The 17541-nt window shown below is 34.6% G+C and overlaps 1 protein-coding gene across 1 annotated transcript in view; it reads right to left on the reverse strand.

The window, feature by feature from the left end:
• Positions 1-17541, reverse strand: part of SAMSN1 (SAM domain, SH3 domain and nuclear localization signals 1) — a 48629-nt gene that overhangs the window by 26099 nt on the left and 4989 nt on the right. The window lies entirely within an intron of this gene.

Raw genomic sequence — 17541 nt, forward strand, 5'->3', positions numbered from 1 at the left:
GAATTACAGTGAAACCCCTGGGTCAATTTCATTCACTCGTTTTAAGAAAAAGCTCAGTATGTTAATAGAAGACTTATTCTCTTGGATACTTCTTGCCTACAAGGCTAAATTTTTATTCCTATGTAACTCATTCTAGGCAGGTAATTACAAGCAATTCCTGATATACTGCAAAGTAAATGATTCTCCTAAACACACTTTCAAAAATTTTTAGAGTCTTTGAGTCACAAAATTGATATTTTCTCACTATTTAATTTTATACATTGTTTGGGATGGTGGATATCGGATGTTACAGACTTTATATACCCACATATCCCAAGAATATGTTATCTTAAGAACTTTATCTCATTTCAAGCTTATAATATTTTCAAAATAAGCTGGTGGTACTGAAAAATAACCTGGTAATTTGAAAAGTTAAAAATGGGAGTCAGTAATCTATAAAACTTTGTATTGTCCTTTAAAAGTCACAGACCATTTTAGTTCAAGTCGGCTTCAAATGCTCTTAGTCTTTACAAGCATTTTTATTCTCATATCTCCCTACTACTGATCTTTAAAACTCCTTGTTTCACTTTTAAATCAGTTGAAATAAAAAGATCCTGACACGTGACAAGGGGTTAGCTTGATAGACAGTGTGATACAGAACATCACCCCAAGGATAATGGCTGTGTTAAACACAAATAATGCCTTTCACTGACTTGCTACCCCTGATGAAGAAGCCCTTCAGCTTGTGGCGAGGGGAGAGAAAAAGAAGGACTGAAACTGAGAACCACTCTGGTTCTCACGCAGGGCTTACTAACTTAGAGTGATTTCCCAGAGCAGTAATCATTTCTACTTGCCTAGTAGGCATTTCTGCCAGGCCATCATTGCCCAGAAATCACAAAAGGGAATTGAGTGTATTCTTGTGTTGCTTATAAACTATCTGAACACAGGGAAATCTGTTACTCTTTTATCTACTTGAAACATTCTTATGGCCTATTGGAGCCTATGCTTAGGGCTATTTTGTAGTCTACAACCAGCCTATGTCCTGCCTACTAAATATTAATGAGGGTTACAGCATGATATCCACCACTGGATAATCGGTCGTGTTGCCCGGCATGAATAGGCTCACTTCAGCGTTTCTCTACAGTATCTTCTGCCATTAACTAATCAATAGTCACCACCTTTTAAAATTAATTCTCCCCTCACTATGTCAATAAAGAGAAGCAGATAATGGAGTAGTGGTTTTCAGGACTATTACTTTGGGTTTTGTCAGTCATCTCATTATGAATCACTCAACAGTTTTAAGCCAGAGGAGTAAAATACCAATCTGTCCTAAGACACCCTTTAGAAGCAAATCTAAGTATTTAAAATAACGTTTTTAAAATTTCAGTATTCTCTAGTCAAAAAGTTAGTGACTTTCTGAGATGGTTTCATAATGTATAGGTTATGGCTTAATGAAAAAGGGCTAATGTCTACTATGAGATATGGACAGTGAACAAATGTGTAATTTCTACTGCTGTTAAGTTTCCAGTGAAAAGGTGAATCACGTGGAGGTAAGCTGGTTTCATAGATGATAGTCCTTTATAAATAAGACTGTATTTCAATATTGATAATTTTGCACTGTATAATTGTAATGGATTAGGTTTAGCAAATACTATTTTGTGACAGAACTCCCATCAAGACAGAGCTATTATCTAAACAAATAGCTATCGACAAAAGAGTAACTTAAATAAAAATGCAATTTATATTTTAGATAATTCTTTGTTTTTGTTGACATTAGATTATATTTAGTCTTTAACTATAAATCTATACAGTCTTTCCTTATGCAATTAGATATGTGTTTGTAAAATGGCACACCTGTGGAAGGTAATTTGGAAAAACTAGCAAAATTACATGTATATGCCCTTTGACCCAGAAATTTCATTTCTAGACGTCTATGTCAGAGATACACTTGAATATAAATTGATTTACTCATCCACATTCAATGTAAATCTTTTATAATATTGTAAAGCTATAAATCCCAATGTTCATCAAGAGAAGACTGATTGAATAATTTATGGTAAATTCAAACAATAGAAATGTGTGCATCTGCAAAAACACTGAAATATAACTATCTGCTATGGAATTATCTCCAGGACAGTGTACGTGAAAAAAGACAAGTAGATAATTGTGTACATAATAGACTGCCTTTTGTCTAAGGGTGGAAATACATGTATGTGTCTCAATACAGGCAAAAATATATTTTCCTTCTTGGAGAAATGGGGTAAAAGAAGCAAAGTAAAAGGGACAGAAAACACACGTCTCTGAATATGCCTTGTTTTATAAATTTGACTTTAAAACCATGTAACTTAAAAAAATATTTATAAACAAAATTAAATAAAAGCAATCCTTAACAATTCCAAATAAAAATAATGAGTCTAATTTCATATTGAATTGGTGGCTTAGAGAGAGGAATTATTTTAAACAATTAAAAAAAAAGACAGTAATTTGATAGTTTGAAGGACCAAAAAAAAAAAAAAGACAAATTTTAACCTGTTTTCCAATCCCATTTACAATTGCATCCAAAAAAATTACCTAGGAATAAATCTAACTAAGGAGGAGGTAAAAGACATGTACTCAGAAAACTATGTCACTCATGAAAGAAATTGAAGATGACACTAACAAATAGAAACATATACCATGCTCATGGATTGGAAGAGTTAATATTGTAAAAATGACCACATTAGCCAAAGCAATCTATGGATTCAGCGCAATCCCTATCAAAATACAAAAGGCATTTTTCACAGAATTGTATGAATTCACAAATAACTCTAAAATTTGTATAGAAACACAAAAGACCTTGAATAGCCAAAGCAATCTTGAGAAAGAAGAACAAAGCTGTAGTTACCACATTCCCTGATTTGAAACTATACTACACAGCTACAATAATCAAAACAGTACGGTACTGACACAAGAACAGACACGTAGTTTAATGGAACAGAATAGAGAGCCCAGAAATATACCACACTTATATAGTCAATCTATAGCAAAGGAGACAAGAATACACAATAGAGAAAAGACAGCTTCTTCAACAAATGGTGTTGGAAAACTGGAAAGCTACAAACAAAAGAATCAGAGTGGATTACTTTCTCACACCACATAAGAAAATAGAGTCAAAATGGATTAAAGACTTAAATTTAATCCTGAAACCATAAAACTCCTAGACAAAGTCATAAGCAGTAGGTTCTTTGACATTGATCTTAGCAATATATTTTTTGGATATGTCTCCTCCTGCAAGGGAAACAAAAGCAAAAATAAATAAATGGGACTACATCAAACTAAAAAGCTTTTGCACAGCAAAGGGAATTATCAACAAAACAAAAAGGCTGCCTACTGAATAGGAGGAGGTATTTGCAAATGATATATCCAAATAGGGATTAATATCAGAAATATACAAAAAATATAAAAAACTCATACAACTCAGCATCAAAAAAAGAAAAAAAAAAAACAAACAACCCAATCAAAAAATGGGCAGAGGCCTTGAGTAGACATTTTTCCAAAGAAAACATACAGGTGGCCAACAGGAACATGAAAAGATGCTCAGCCTCACTAATCATCAGGGAAATGCAAATCTAAACCACAATATCACCTCACACCTGTCAAATGACTATTATCAAAAGACAGCAAATAACAAGTGTTGGCAAGGATGGGGAGAAAAGGGAACTTTTGTACACTCTTGGTGGGAATGTAAACTGGTGTAGCCACAATGGAGAACAGAATGGAGGTTCCTCAAAAAATTAAAAAATAAAACTACCATACAATCCAGCAATTTCACTCTTGGGTATTAATGCAAAGAAAAAAAAAAGCACACTAATTCAAAAAGATACTTGCCCCCCCTTTGTTCATTGCAGCATTATTTACGATAACCAAGCTATGGAAGCAACCTAAGTGCACATCAATAAATGAATGGATAAAAAGTTGTTGTATACAAATACACACACACACACACACACACACACACACACACACACGCCCCACACACAATGAACAAAAAGGAACAAAATCTTGCCATTTGCAACAACGTGAATGGACCTAGACAGTATTTTGTTAACTGAAATAAGTCAAACAGAGAAAGACAAATACTGTATGATTTCACTTGTATGTGGAATCTGAAAAGGGCAAACAAATGAACAAACGTAATAAAACAGAAACAGTCATACATACAGAGAACAAACAGGTGATTGCCAGAGGGGAGGGGTCGGGGGATGAGAGAAATAAGTGAGGAAGATTAAGAGATACAGACTTCCAACTGAAAAATAAATGAGTCACAGGTATGAAATTGGGGAATATAGGAATAATAATATAATATCATTGTATGGTGACAAATGGTAACTAGACAGCATTTTGGTCATTTTGAAATATGTAGAAAGATCAAATCATTATGTTGTGCCCCAGGAATTAATGTAGTGTTGTAGGTCAATTATACTTCAAAAACAAACTCAGAAAAAGAGATCAGATGGTGGTTACTAGATTCAGGGGGTAGAGAGAGGGGGATTGGATGAAGGTAGTCAAAAGGTACAAACTTCCAGTTGTAAGATAAGTAAGTACTAGGGATGTAATGTACAGCATGATAAATATAATTAATACTGCTGTATGTTATATATGATTGTTAAAAGAGTAAATCCTAAGAGTTCCCATCACAAGGAAAAGATTTTTTTAATCTTTATTTTATCTTATATCTATATGAGATGATGAATGTTCACTAAACTTAGTGTGATAATAATTTCGTGATGGATGTAAGTCAGATCATTACGCGGTGCATGTTAAACTTATATAGTACCGTATGCCAATTATATATCAATAAAACTGGAAGGAAAAAAATTTAAATTTTAACCTGTTTTCAGTATTCACACCATTGTTAATGATATCGATATATATAAATGCGAATGTTGAGACAATGAATATAAGTAATGATGTTAATGACATTTGAAGTCAAAATTCTCAGTCTATATTCTCAAATTTTTCATTTTTTCATACCATAAAGTAGGTAAGCTTTCAAAGACTACTAGGGCCATGCTAAAACAACACAAGGGCCATATTAAAAGATTGTCACTAGGGTAAATTGTATCCAAGTATGGGACAATTTTAGTAAAAGGAAGAATAATAACTGAGCTACATTGAAATACAACTAATATATCAAAATTCATGAGTTCATAATGACACTAAGAAGAAAAATATCAGTCGTCACCTTTGGAAATGTTACAGCCATATTATGAAAACTGGCAAATAAAGGGAAAAACAAACATTTAATCTGTTCTTCTTGTATAAAACATATTTTAGAGTAACTAAATATTTAATAAAGGAAAATTTTTCTTTCCATGTATATGTGTGTATATATTCTAGCTAATCAATTAAGTGATGAAATTACAAAAGTACCATTTTGTAAGTCCCTAATGCAATAATGGATCTAGGCAACAATCATCAATGGCTACTCAAATCACAAAAAAGAATGAACCAGAATATGGGCTTCATAACGGAAGCACCTAATATCACCAATGAAATATTCTTTTAAAAAGAAACCCGCAATCACACCAAGCTTCTGTATCTAACTACCAGATTACAAAAAATACAGAGACAGAGGAGCATGTTATATGACATCAAAAAGATGAAGTCAACCAGAAAATTTTAGACAATGAGAACATTTACAGGACAAATAACCTGGTTTCTTCCACTAATCAACAGAAAGAAATAAGAGAGGGAAAGTATAAATTGAGAATCTTTAAGAGTTGTATCAACTAAATAAATACTGTAAAATCCATAGATCTTATTTAGATATAGATATTATTTATCTATTTAGATATAGATCTTATTTAGATATCTTATTTAGATATAGATCTTATTTAGATATAGATCAAACTGCAGCAAAACACATCCAGGAGACAACTGAGGAAATTTTTAAATAAGTAGCTAAATGATAATATTGAGGAAGTATTGTTATTTTTCATTTGTAATTCAAAATAATCTAGTGAGGGCAGGAAGTATGTGGGCATAAAGGAGACATGACTGGACGTTATTTAATGATTAACTGGGTGATGGATATATGGGGTAGATTGTACTACACTCTGAGTTTACATATGCTTGAAATTTTCCATAATAAAATGTTGGGTTAAAAAAAGAACCAAATGTACCTATATAAAAGTTAAAAATAATTTACAAAGAGTTAATAAGGTGTAGGGCAGGGGGATGCATATGGGAAAATTGTACCTTCCTCAATCTTGCTGTGATCCTGAAGCTGTTCTTAAAAAAATAGTCTTAAAAAAAAAAGGGTAAATGGTTGCACAACTTTCTAAGGAACTAATTTTTAAGGATATCATTAACATTACTTAGGTCATGGTTGTTTAGAGGTATGGATGTATTTAAGGAGAAAATAAAGTTTTGCTTTCTAAATTTATTTTAGTACAACTAACTTTCCGATATAAATGTATTTTACTAGACTACCTTTTGAAGACTATCTGATTATGTGGTACAGTTACCCTCTTCCACATAGCCTACTTGGCTTCCACAAAAATAGGGCTGAATAAGTGGCATTTGGGTTGTTTGAACTCATTTGTGTGTGTGTGTCCCTACGCAATGCAAAGAACTTAAGAAAGGATTCTTTTTTGTTCGTCACATTTCTTCTCTAGTTTTGTATAATTCTAATTATTACAGAATGTCTATTCATTATATAAAGCTAGCAGGATTCTTGGAAATCATATAGTCCCTCTCAATGAGGAAACTGTTATAGGAACAAAAACTTGCAAAAAAATCCCCCCCCCTTTTTTTTTTCAATTCTCCACCCTGCTGTACTCTCCACTATGCCATTGCATTACAAAGTTTTGATCCTGCTTTCCATTTTCAAAGAAACTTGCTATTTAAGCGAGATGAAAAATATGTAAAGTTAGCATGATATATAGAATAGAACTGAGTAGGTTTCTTAAAACAATGACCATCCTAAATTTATCAACATGAAGGAGAATTAGGGAGTCTCTTTTTTTTTTTTTTGGAATGTAAATCAACCTTTTGACTAAAACCAAAAGAATTGAACCCTTATTTTCATTTTTTAACCACTCTCCGGCTTCTGGGATCTTCAAGTAAAATCTTATCTCCAGCATGACAATATTTGGTTAAGGCATCGGTGGAAAATTTCACAGTCTATTTCAAAGAAAAATTTGCATATATGAGTCAGACATCTGCAGTATTTTGAAATATACTGGCAAATTAAAAATCACACACACTCTGCCAATGAGTTCTCACATCATCTAAATATTGCACATAGAGCCTTCATTGGTAATATGCTCTTAAAGTTCAGAATTCTGTTTCAGCACGTGCTTGTATGAATATTCTGTAATAATGGTATACTAAATCTCAATAAGCTTGTCAGCCTTTATCCAAAAGCAGTTGAGGATTTAATTGTTCTAACTCACTCAGGTGCTGAGATCTTTTGACGAGTGTGAAACAAATTTAACTCACTTAAAATAATCTGTGAGGATTGCCTCAGTGTTAAATAATTACACTATCGTGTGGCGCTGATGGAAGACAGTTGTTTGGGCGTCAGGGAGCTGAAGGCTGAAAGACAAGCAGCGTGTGAAACAAGGCCTTCAACACTAACATTTCAACCTTGGGTAAAGGCAACTCGGTACTCAAATATGTATCAATGCTCTAAATATTTTTAATGTACATCTGGACTCTTAGAGCAAAAGTTAGTCTACTCGATCTCTCTGGTTCAGTATCTTTCTTATCAACTGCACGCTATCTAAAGGAAGTGCAGATTCTGACTCCACCACAGTGTTTTAAAAAGTTGTGTCAAAATTTCCGTGCTAAAGCTTTCCTTTCAGAAGTTGATGTGCCAAGAGATGTTTTCTGTAAATTGAAACTACCTCAAAGAAAATTACCTAAAGGAAAGAAAACTAGAACTAAAAAAAAATCAATGCAGAATGAGCCATACCTGTAAAAGCGTTTATTTGTATCAGCCTATTTAATGTAACAAAAATAAGTTTTATGAGTGAAAAAGATTGAAACATTGAGAATTCTCAATTGCACTGCTGCATTACTTACTTATTACCATATCTCATGATTTACATTGCATTCACTGACTATAAGTATGCTGCACTTTTAGGAATTGAATAAAAGTTAAGATATTCTATTTTAGCTGAAAAGAATTTTTAAATTAAATAATACTGATATGTCTTAAATATCTTTTTTTCAGGTAAAAAGCATATTGCAACCAAAGTTCAGTCACTTGATATTACTAGGTATCAACTCTTACAAAATCCTATAGAATAAAAAGGAAATGCAAAACTTTAAAAAATGTGACCATGATCAGGCTATCTTGAACCTCTCAGCTTCTTGTTTTTCCTATTGTAAAACTTCTGCTTGCTTACTCACTCCTGTATTATTATTATTCCTTCTTTCTATTCCTTCTCTCTCTTTTTCTAACTACTTAACTAAAGAAGTATGTCCCTCTTGATCCTCCTGGAATTGTTTCATTATACCATCCTTCCTTGAAATCTTCCAGAATTCCCTTAGGGAACCCACTTTTACAGCTTCTCTAATTTACAGTAGCTTCTCGGCCTGCCTTCAGGCTGGAAGGCTATATGCCAACAAAAATCTCTCTCTGCTTATGGCCTCTTACCCCTGAGGATCTGTTTTGATCATGCCTTCTGAACCTTCCACCTGCACTGTTGGAAATCGGTATTTGCTCACTGCTGTCTTTGGGGAGTTTGGACACATAATGCAAAATGTAATATATTTACCACACACACATTCTTTCAGCCTTCACATCTGCTCAATTCTTTTCTCACATCTCTGTTGTAGGCATTTATCTTCATTACCGCTATGCAACTATGTGCTTACAACCCCATTCCTGAGTCAACGAAATAACAACTTTCAGCTCTTTAGTTCCCAAATTTTTGCCTCTCCAATCATCTAAAGATGTCACAACACTGGACTCCTTTCCCTAAAATACCAATTCTCATCATTCCATTCATCTTCTCAAAATGTAAAGCTTGCTCCACATTGGTTTCTTGGTCCCTGAGAGCTTGCTTTATGCCGAGCGATTTATCTATAATTATTTCATTAAACAAATACAACCCCCCTCTGAGATGGTTATTGATTCCTTCAGTTTACAGATGAGGAAAACTGAGGCTCAGAGAGTTTAAGTGGCTCTTCTTTAGTTAACAAAATGAAGTCCAAACTTAGCATGCTGCACATTCATGATTCCCCATGGATTCAGGTAATGCTAGTCAATCTGATTAAGCAGAACTTCTGACACTTCTTGCTGGCCAGTGTGGACACACTCATTTATGTTTCTAAGCTGTTGCTCACGCTGTTTTTCTCTCAAGGAAAGTTCTTCCACTCTTCTTCCTCCTACTCAAATCCAGCCCATTCTTCAAGGGCAGGATCAAGTCCTACCTTGTCTATGAGACCACTTGCCGACACCTCATCATTTTAGCACACATTGATTGCCCCTGATCTTAAGTGATGTAGGCCTATAGAAAAAATCCTATAGTTGGGAGCCTTGGGAAAATCACAACAGATGACAAATCCCACACATTTCTCTTCAAGTTAAATGACAAAAACCATACATTTCACAGTTACACAAAAGAAAATTATAACTTAGTCACGTTATAGTCAAAGAAAACAATTTGCTGATGTTTACTTAAGGAGCATAATGTTTTACATTATGCAATTCAGTGTAAATATACTAAGGGGTTTCTATGGCTAAACTTTGTGCTTGGGATCAGGGCTGTCTGTATGAATAAGAATCCATCCTGGAGGAATTTACACTCTATTGGTGGCATCAATCACAGAATTCCAATCTATAAGAGCTAAATAGAGCCATATTCAGATGAATGGTATACAAATACAGAAGCAATTCCTAACAGCAGATTATATTTACACACACAATAAATTAAAAATGTATACTAGATGTCAGCTTGGAAATTTATATTCATCATTATTTATACTTGTACTGACTACTTAATACATGAAAGGCATTTTGTATGCATATGTCTATATCTATATTATTGATAGTCTAAAGAAAGACAGTAAAATGATCACAGGTTTTGGACATGAAATTAGCTGAAATCAATACAATTTGAATTTGCTTAAGCATCTTCAAAAATTATTTACTGTAAGAGATTGTGTAGTTATTAGCTGAGGGACTACTTAGAAATTGCCAAATCTAAAGAGGATAATTGCTAAAATGATGATTAAAATAATAAAAAGACAATGAACCACACACTGTGTATTAAAAGGAGCACTGGATGACAAAAAAATGTGTCTTAATAATTGTCTCCCGGGGCTTCCCTGGTGGCGCAGTGGTTGAGAGTCCGCCTGCCGATGCAGGGGACACGGGTTCGTGCCCCGGTCCGGGAAGATAGCACATGCTGTGGAGCGGCTGGGCCCGTGAGCCATGGCCGCTGAGCCTGCACGTCCGGAGCCTGTGCTCCGGAACGGGAGAGGCCACAGCAGTGAGAGGCCCGAGTACCGCAAAAAAAAAAAAAAAAAAAAAAAAATTATCTCCCGAACTCTTCAAGGGAGAGAAAGAAAGATTGTTTCTAGTGAACATAATCATTTGGGGGCACTAGAAAAGTGTTGTGTATTCACAAGAATATATCACTAAGGTTTCCCATTGTCTGGATGGACTATCTTTCAAAACCAGAATAAGCGGAACTTTTCAATTCTTTGCACCAGCATGGATGGGTTGTTAAGACCTTCATGGAGAGCTGTGTTGAAAAGCGTTCCAATGCCACTTTCGGGCTTAGAGTTAGAGATCATGATTAACCATGTCCACCAAGGTTACACAAGATGGTCTGTGTTTTAGGGAAGATGGTGGGGAGGGGAATGAAGAATTACAGGTAACGTACTTTATGCATTTACCATACCTATTCAATGATAAGTAATTTCTGTGAGCAAATTTCCATTACTAATTTTGTTTTCTAGGCACCTTGGTAGAGAGAACGCAGTATGAAAAACGGATGATTCAGATTTCCAGTTACAAGAAATATGTATAATCCTCCCATAAATTTAGAAATTAACTTTCTATTGTGTACATATTAGATTTTTTCTACTTATAGTCAAATATTCAATAAGATTTTAACTATAGTCACGACATTGTCAACTATTTTAATCCTATAATCTTCAAAAACAAATAAATAAGTCTGCATAAATAATTCTCCAGAGCAGCATATGGATAACAAAAGAAGATAATATTGAATATCATGGTTAAGGAAGGCAGCAGTCATTTAGGAGAAGAATGACTTTGAAGTAGTAATCATAGCAGGCCTTACTACATTGATCATAATCTTAATGATCAATGTCCTGGTTTTCTCAGTAAAGGCCATAATCTACTATTTGTTCTACCTACTAATGAAATTATATCATATGTATTATGCATAGTATCATTAATCTAAAAGGCAAACTATTGAAGAAATGAAGGAGAGGTTATGCTTATTCAACTCCATCATCAAAGAGATTTGTAAAAAGCAAGAGTAACTTTTTATCATCTAAATTAAACTGAACATTCTCTTTCAGGGTTTTAGATTTAAGCCTTTTCTCCTTTTCAGTAATCAGAAAGAGAAAAAGTCTTGAAAATTTTTTCTTAGTTGACATGTGGTGGAAGAATGTACAGTACCTTTAAGTCCATGAAGATACTTATTCACGTACTTAGTAGTTGAGTATGTTGACTCAAACTTTAGGATCCTGAGAAATTTCCTAACCAAGTTTACCAGTCAAATGTTTCTACCACTAAATCCAATTACTCCAGTTTTAAAAATAAAATAAAATCTTCACAAAGAGGCCAGCATTCATAGTACCCATTGCTTTGAAATCTTAGTTAAATAAAGGAGTGAAAATAAAGTTGGGAAAATAGAATCCATTTAATACACTTTCCCATCAGATTCTCTGGAACAAAATCTCTCCTTTACCTCCATTAGTCTGCAATGTCCACCATATTCACTTGGCCTCTGGGTACGTAATGACCTCTAACGTTCTCCCCAAGAGATATTCCAGTCATGCAGTGATCTCCTTGAACACAGGTAATGACGAACAACAAGCTAATTCTCAAAAAGGTTTTTTTTAAAGTCATTTTTACTACTTTTAAATGAGTGTGTTTGATGCATGATTTTGGTCCCCCTGATTAATGGTCACCGCCAGCCCAGCTTCTGGAATTGTAATGTTTCTGTGAGCTTCCCTCCAGCAGAGCTCGACCATTAATCCAGTGGCATATGTCAGCTCAGCAGAGCAAGGTCACTCTTCTGCTTCAAGGGGAACCTTTTTAGAAATAATAAAACTGACAGAAAGTTCTTTTTTGCATGTTTTATGCCACCTGAGGTTGAGTGCTGCAGTTAATATCATAAAGCTTATAAACATTCCCATCTCAGGCAGCACCCGCTGACACTATGCTTAGGAATTTAAACTATTTTTTCTTAGTAAGAACAGACATGTTTATGTGGGGCAAATATACAGTATGTAATCCTGAACAAGGAAAGAATAAGTAGAAAAAAAATAGTTGTAAGTTCATGCTAGGATATTTGGAAGAGATGTTTGGGTCTTCATTGTCAATTACATCTATTTTCCTTTCATTGTATTTGGATTTGGCTCTAAAAATATTTTAGTCTATTGAGGAGTTAATAGTGGTTTGAAATGTAATAGTAGTGGTAGAAATGAACTCAGTTTATGACAATTCCTAAACCTACAATTTATGTCTGATAATTGTAGAACATTTATCTTTGAAGGAATTTTATTTTTAAAATTATGAACCTTTGTTTCATTGGTAACGGGTACTTTAAAATTGGTAAATAATTATAGTGAGATATTCATAAGCTTAAAGTAATTTGAAATTTGTAGATGGCTTAGTTTAGAAAAGATGATGGTTGTATAATAACTCACAGTATAAAGAATATATACCCATAAGCATTACAAAATTTATGTATCAAATTATTTATTATTACTGTTAATTAAAAAATCAAAGTTGCCTAGCTAACACCATGTGAATATTCAGAAAAAATTTTAATCAAATATTCAGACCAATGTCATATCACTATATATTATGATATTGATATAAGGTAAATCTGTCTTGAATCTTATTCCAGGAATTTAAATTGTTAAAATAATGAAAAGCATAGAAAACAAACTTCATTGTTTAGCTGTCTTTATTTTATGAATATAGAGAAAAGGTGGGGTTGGGTGGCAACTTAAGCCAGTCTTTCCAAGAAGCCAGTTCCTTAGTTGGGTCTCCATGTCCAATGTCAAGCCCTCACATTGACAGGTACAAGAACTTTATTTTTCAAGCCTGCAGAACTAAACAACTCCAAGGGGGACTGACTCATAAACTAAACTGTTAGGCTACCAAAAATGGCAATACCAAGTATCGGTTAGGTATGAGAAATTCATCTGCCAAGAAGAATGCATATTCTTGTTGACTGATCAAAGAAATGTCTCCCCTAGAGACATGGGATGCAAAGTCATCGCTGGAAGTTTGTTTGATTAGTATAGTAGAGTCACAGAAAAGTGAATTAGGTTGTATTAAAGGCTAGAGACATGAAGTTATAATAGCCTGAACTTAGTTCACCTAAGTGAGCAAGTCTGCTGAACCTAATGGAATATTTGCTTTTGTTGATACAGATTGTTCTGCAGACTCAATGGCAAATTTCTACTCTCCACCTCCTTTCTAACCGCTCTGAAAGCAACTCTTTGCAAATGCTTTTTTTTTTCCTTCAGACAGATTACATTACAATTTTTGATCATTGTTTTGTCTCATTACATTCTAAGAATGGTTACTTTGTTTTATGTGGGTGTTGTCCAGATCTTTATCAGTGACACATTTACAAACTATGTCTCGGAGTAGAGTACTACTTTAGATGACTTATATTATCCATTAGTCATTACACAAGTATTGTGCATATGTTGAGGAATCACGACTATGTTCCACATTATAAATATTTTTGATGGTAGCCAAAGTGTAATAGAGGGCACATGGAGTCTGAAAGTTAGACAGAGTTCAATACCCTTTGTTCCCCCCCCAAAATTGCAGGGATACAAATATGAATTAGATGCATCCCCTGTTCTTGATGGTAACTCCATTTGGGAGGACATATTAGAATAAACTATGCTAAAAGAAACAATAGAGGTATTGAACAAGTACTATTAAACTAGAAAGGAGGGAGAGATTATTAATCAAACATGTACCATGTGCTAGGGAATTTACATATGGTAATTAACTTAATTCTCACATCAATCCTATGTGATGTGCCTTAACATATCTCCTTCTTCAGATAAGCACAAGAAACTCAAAAGATGTTTAACAAAATGTTCAACATCTCATAGTTAAGAAATATCAAAATAAGACCTCAAACCCAACCTATAAGACTTTAGTTCATATTTCCTCCTGCTCTGCCAGAATGCTCTCTAATTGCACTGCCTTGGGTTAACTGGTGGAGGCTTTCTTGAGGGAATGAGAGTTCAGTGAGGTATTAAAAAATAAGTTCATGAATTGAGAAAAATGGGCAAAGGTATTCTAGGGTAAGAGAGGCACAAACAGGAAAAAGAATGAGAGTGGTCAGAGCCACTGAAATCTGAGATTTGGATACACAAAGAGAGACACCAGGTTATGTGCACAGAGGGACAACCAAGTTAAAGGGCAGCAAGCAGTGGCCAACTGCCATCCAGAAAGAAGCCTAGACAGATCCTTCCCTATGGCCCTCAAAGGAAACCAATTCTGCTGCATCTTGATCTTGGACTTCCAAACACCAGAACTGTGAGAAAATAAATTTCTGTTCTCTAAGCCACTGAGTCTATGGTATGTTGTTACAGAAGCCCTAGAAAACTAATACAGACTTAGGTGAAAACTTCCAAAACTCTTTAAGTGAGGGGAGAAAGGGGACATGGCCAGCTGTGTTGACAAATGGCTCTCTATCTATAGAAGAATCATTTTGTCTACCACCAGAGACAGCTTAAAACCCTCTTCTATTCTTATTAATCAATTCAGAATGGAGAACATTTTTGTTCTCTACTAAGAAGCTAATTATGAATGTCTTGTTTCCAAAAGTTCACCTAAGTCCTTAACACTAGAAAGGAAGAGAAATGGATCAGTTTGGGAATGCTAAATTTGGAAACACAGCTATGTAGAGTATGGACTTAATTCCATTATTAAAAAGAAACCACACAATCTGTAGGGATAATGAAGCCATTTATCTCCTAAGCAAGGTAAGGAAAGTTTAAAGAGATAAGTGTGTCATTAAATTGATTTTTAACAAATCCAGTGCATTGGTAGTCAAGGTAATGACTTTATACCTTCCTATAGGATGTAATACCCACATTTACAAGGGTAGTCTACACTTCTGTCATTTCTCTCAACCATTTGTCTCCAGAACTTTCTATGTATCATCTGGGCACTGTGTTTTTTTCAGATATAGCCGTCTATTTGGTACTAACCCTTTGCTACTTGCTTGAAATAAAACTTGATTACAGATTCATGTTCTATAAAATGGGATGGCTAGAGTGAATTGGTACTTTGTTTGAAGATAATTTTTCAAGGCTAAAATTATTTACCTCTTTCAAACAATTCAACAAGGCGAAATAAGCAAATTATTAGTTCATCTATTCTGATTCAAGGTACCCCAGAAATGAAAATTAAATCCAATAGAAAATTGTATTTTGAAGAAAGAGGTAGAAACTTTTGGGAAGTGGCATATCAGTATGGGGGTAATTTTCTGGTGGCTGGGAGCAGAGGGATGAGGGCATTTCTCCTTGAAGTGTGAGTACCAGCTGGAAGCAAGAACAGTGCAGAGCAGGGGCAGCCTTTCTCTTTACCACCTTTACAGCCCATGTGGTAAGTTCCTTTCTTATATATCCAAATGTATACAGTATGCACAAATAAATCCCAAATTCAACATCTTCTCAACATCCACCTGTCACTTCCTTTGTCTGAGCCACCATTATCTCTTTCCTAGTTTCTGTAATATCTTCCTAAAGGGTCTCTTTTCCCTGCTTCCTCCCTCACTTTCTTCAGTGTATTTGAAACACAAAAGCAAGAATAAACCCACTAAATATAAGCCAGATCCTTCTCTTCCCTTCTCAAAGTCTTTTAACACTAGCTCAAATCCTTATAATGACCTAGAAGGCCCTCTACATCCAGCTCTTTGTGACTGCCCTTCCCCTTGTGTATGCTGATCCATTGTTTCTCAAACACACCAGGGACACTCCATATATACACTACTATGTATAAAATAGATAACTAATGAGAACCTACTGTATAGCTCAGAGAACTCTACTCAATGCTCTGTGGTGAACTAAATGGGAAGGAAATCCAAAACAGAGGGGCTATATATATACATGTAACTGATTCACTTTGCTGTACAGCAGAAACTAACACAATATTGTAAAGCAACTCTGCTGTAATAAAAATTAATTAAAAAAAAAAAGGGCTTTTGGTCTTGCTCATCCCTGGGCCTGGGGTAAGATTTCCTCAGCCAATCTCACGGCCAGCCCTTCATTCCCTTCAGGTCCCTTTTTAAATGTCCCATTCTCACCAAGTCTTCCCTGGTTCTTTGTATTCGTATTCTTCCTTTTCTTCTTAACACTTACCATCACTTAGCCTACTCTGTATTTAACATATTCATCTTGTTTATTGTCTGTCACCCCCAGTAAATGTAAATCCTATGAGGCCAGGGGTCTTTGTTTTATTCACCACTGTATTCCCAGCATATGGTCTATATTGTTCATAGTAAGTGCTCAGTAGATATCTATTGCTTTGAAGAATGAAGGAAGGGAGGAGTGAATTAACTTTTAAGTTCTTTGAAGAGATTAGTAGAAAAAAATATCTCCAGATTGGGAAACTTTAAACGTTGTTGATGCTCAGGTACATTCTACATTAGGTAAATTAGAATATTGAAGAAGGAACCCAATCATCAGTATTTCTTAAAGCTCTTCAGTGATTCAAATGTGCAACCTAGGTTGAGAGCCGTCAATGTAGAAATCATTTCCAAACTTTAAAGTGCTCACAGAGCTCCTAGGTATCTCACTACAATGTATATTCTGAGTTAATAGGCCTGGGGTAGGCCAGAGAATCTGCATTTCTAACAAACTCCTGGAATGCCAGTGTTGCTAGTCTGTAGGACCACAATGAGTAGCAATACTTAGATCCATATTCAACTCAAACTTGGTGGCCCTGTAATACTTTTTACTGTGGTCTATACTCCATTTTCTTCTGACTTATGTTATTTGTCTTTAGGTTTGCATTATAATTTACTTTAAATATTTCTTGGAAAACAAATATGACACAAATACTAACTAAATACAGAAGTGAAGAGAACCTTTAGAGAGATTTTTTAGAGGCACGGGGTGGGGGTAATAACCCAAAGTAAAGATAAACATTTATTTATACCCACCATTTTTCTAATGGGAAAAGTGGATTCAAAATATTACTTACATTGTATATCACATACCTTACTTGGAATCACTTTGTTTGAAAAGCCAAAACATTCAACTGAAGAACATAAACATAAATTAAAGTCTGAAAATTATACCCCAGATGATGACGCAAAA

This window comes from Phocoena sinus, chromosome 4 (assembly GCF_008692025.1).
Source record: "Phocoena sinus isolate mPhoSin1 chromosome 4, mPhoSin1.pri, whole genome shotgun sequence".
NCBI lineage: Eukaryota > Metazoa > Chordata > Mammalia > Artiodactyla > Phocoenidae > Phocoena > Phocoena sinus.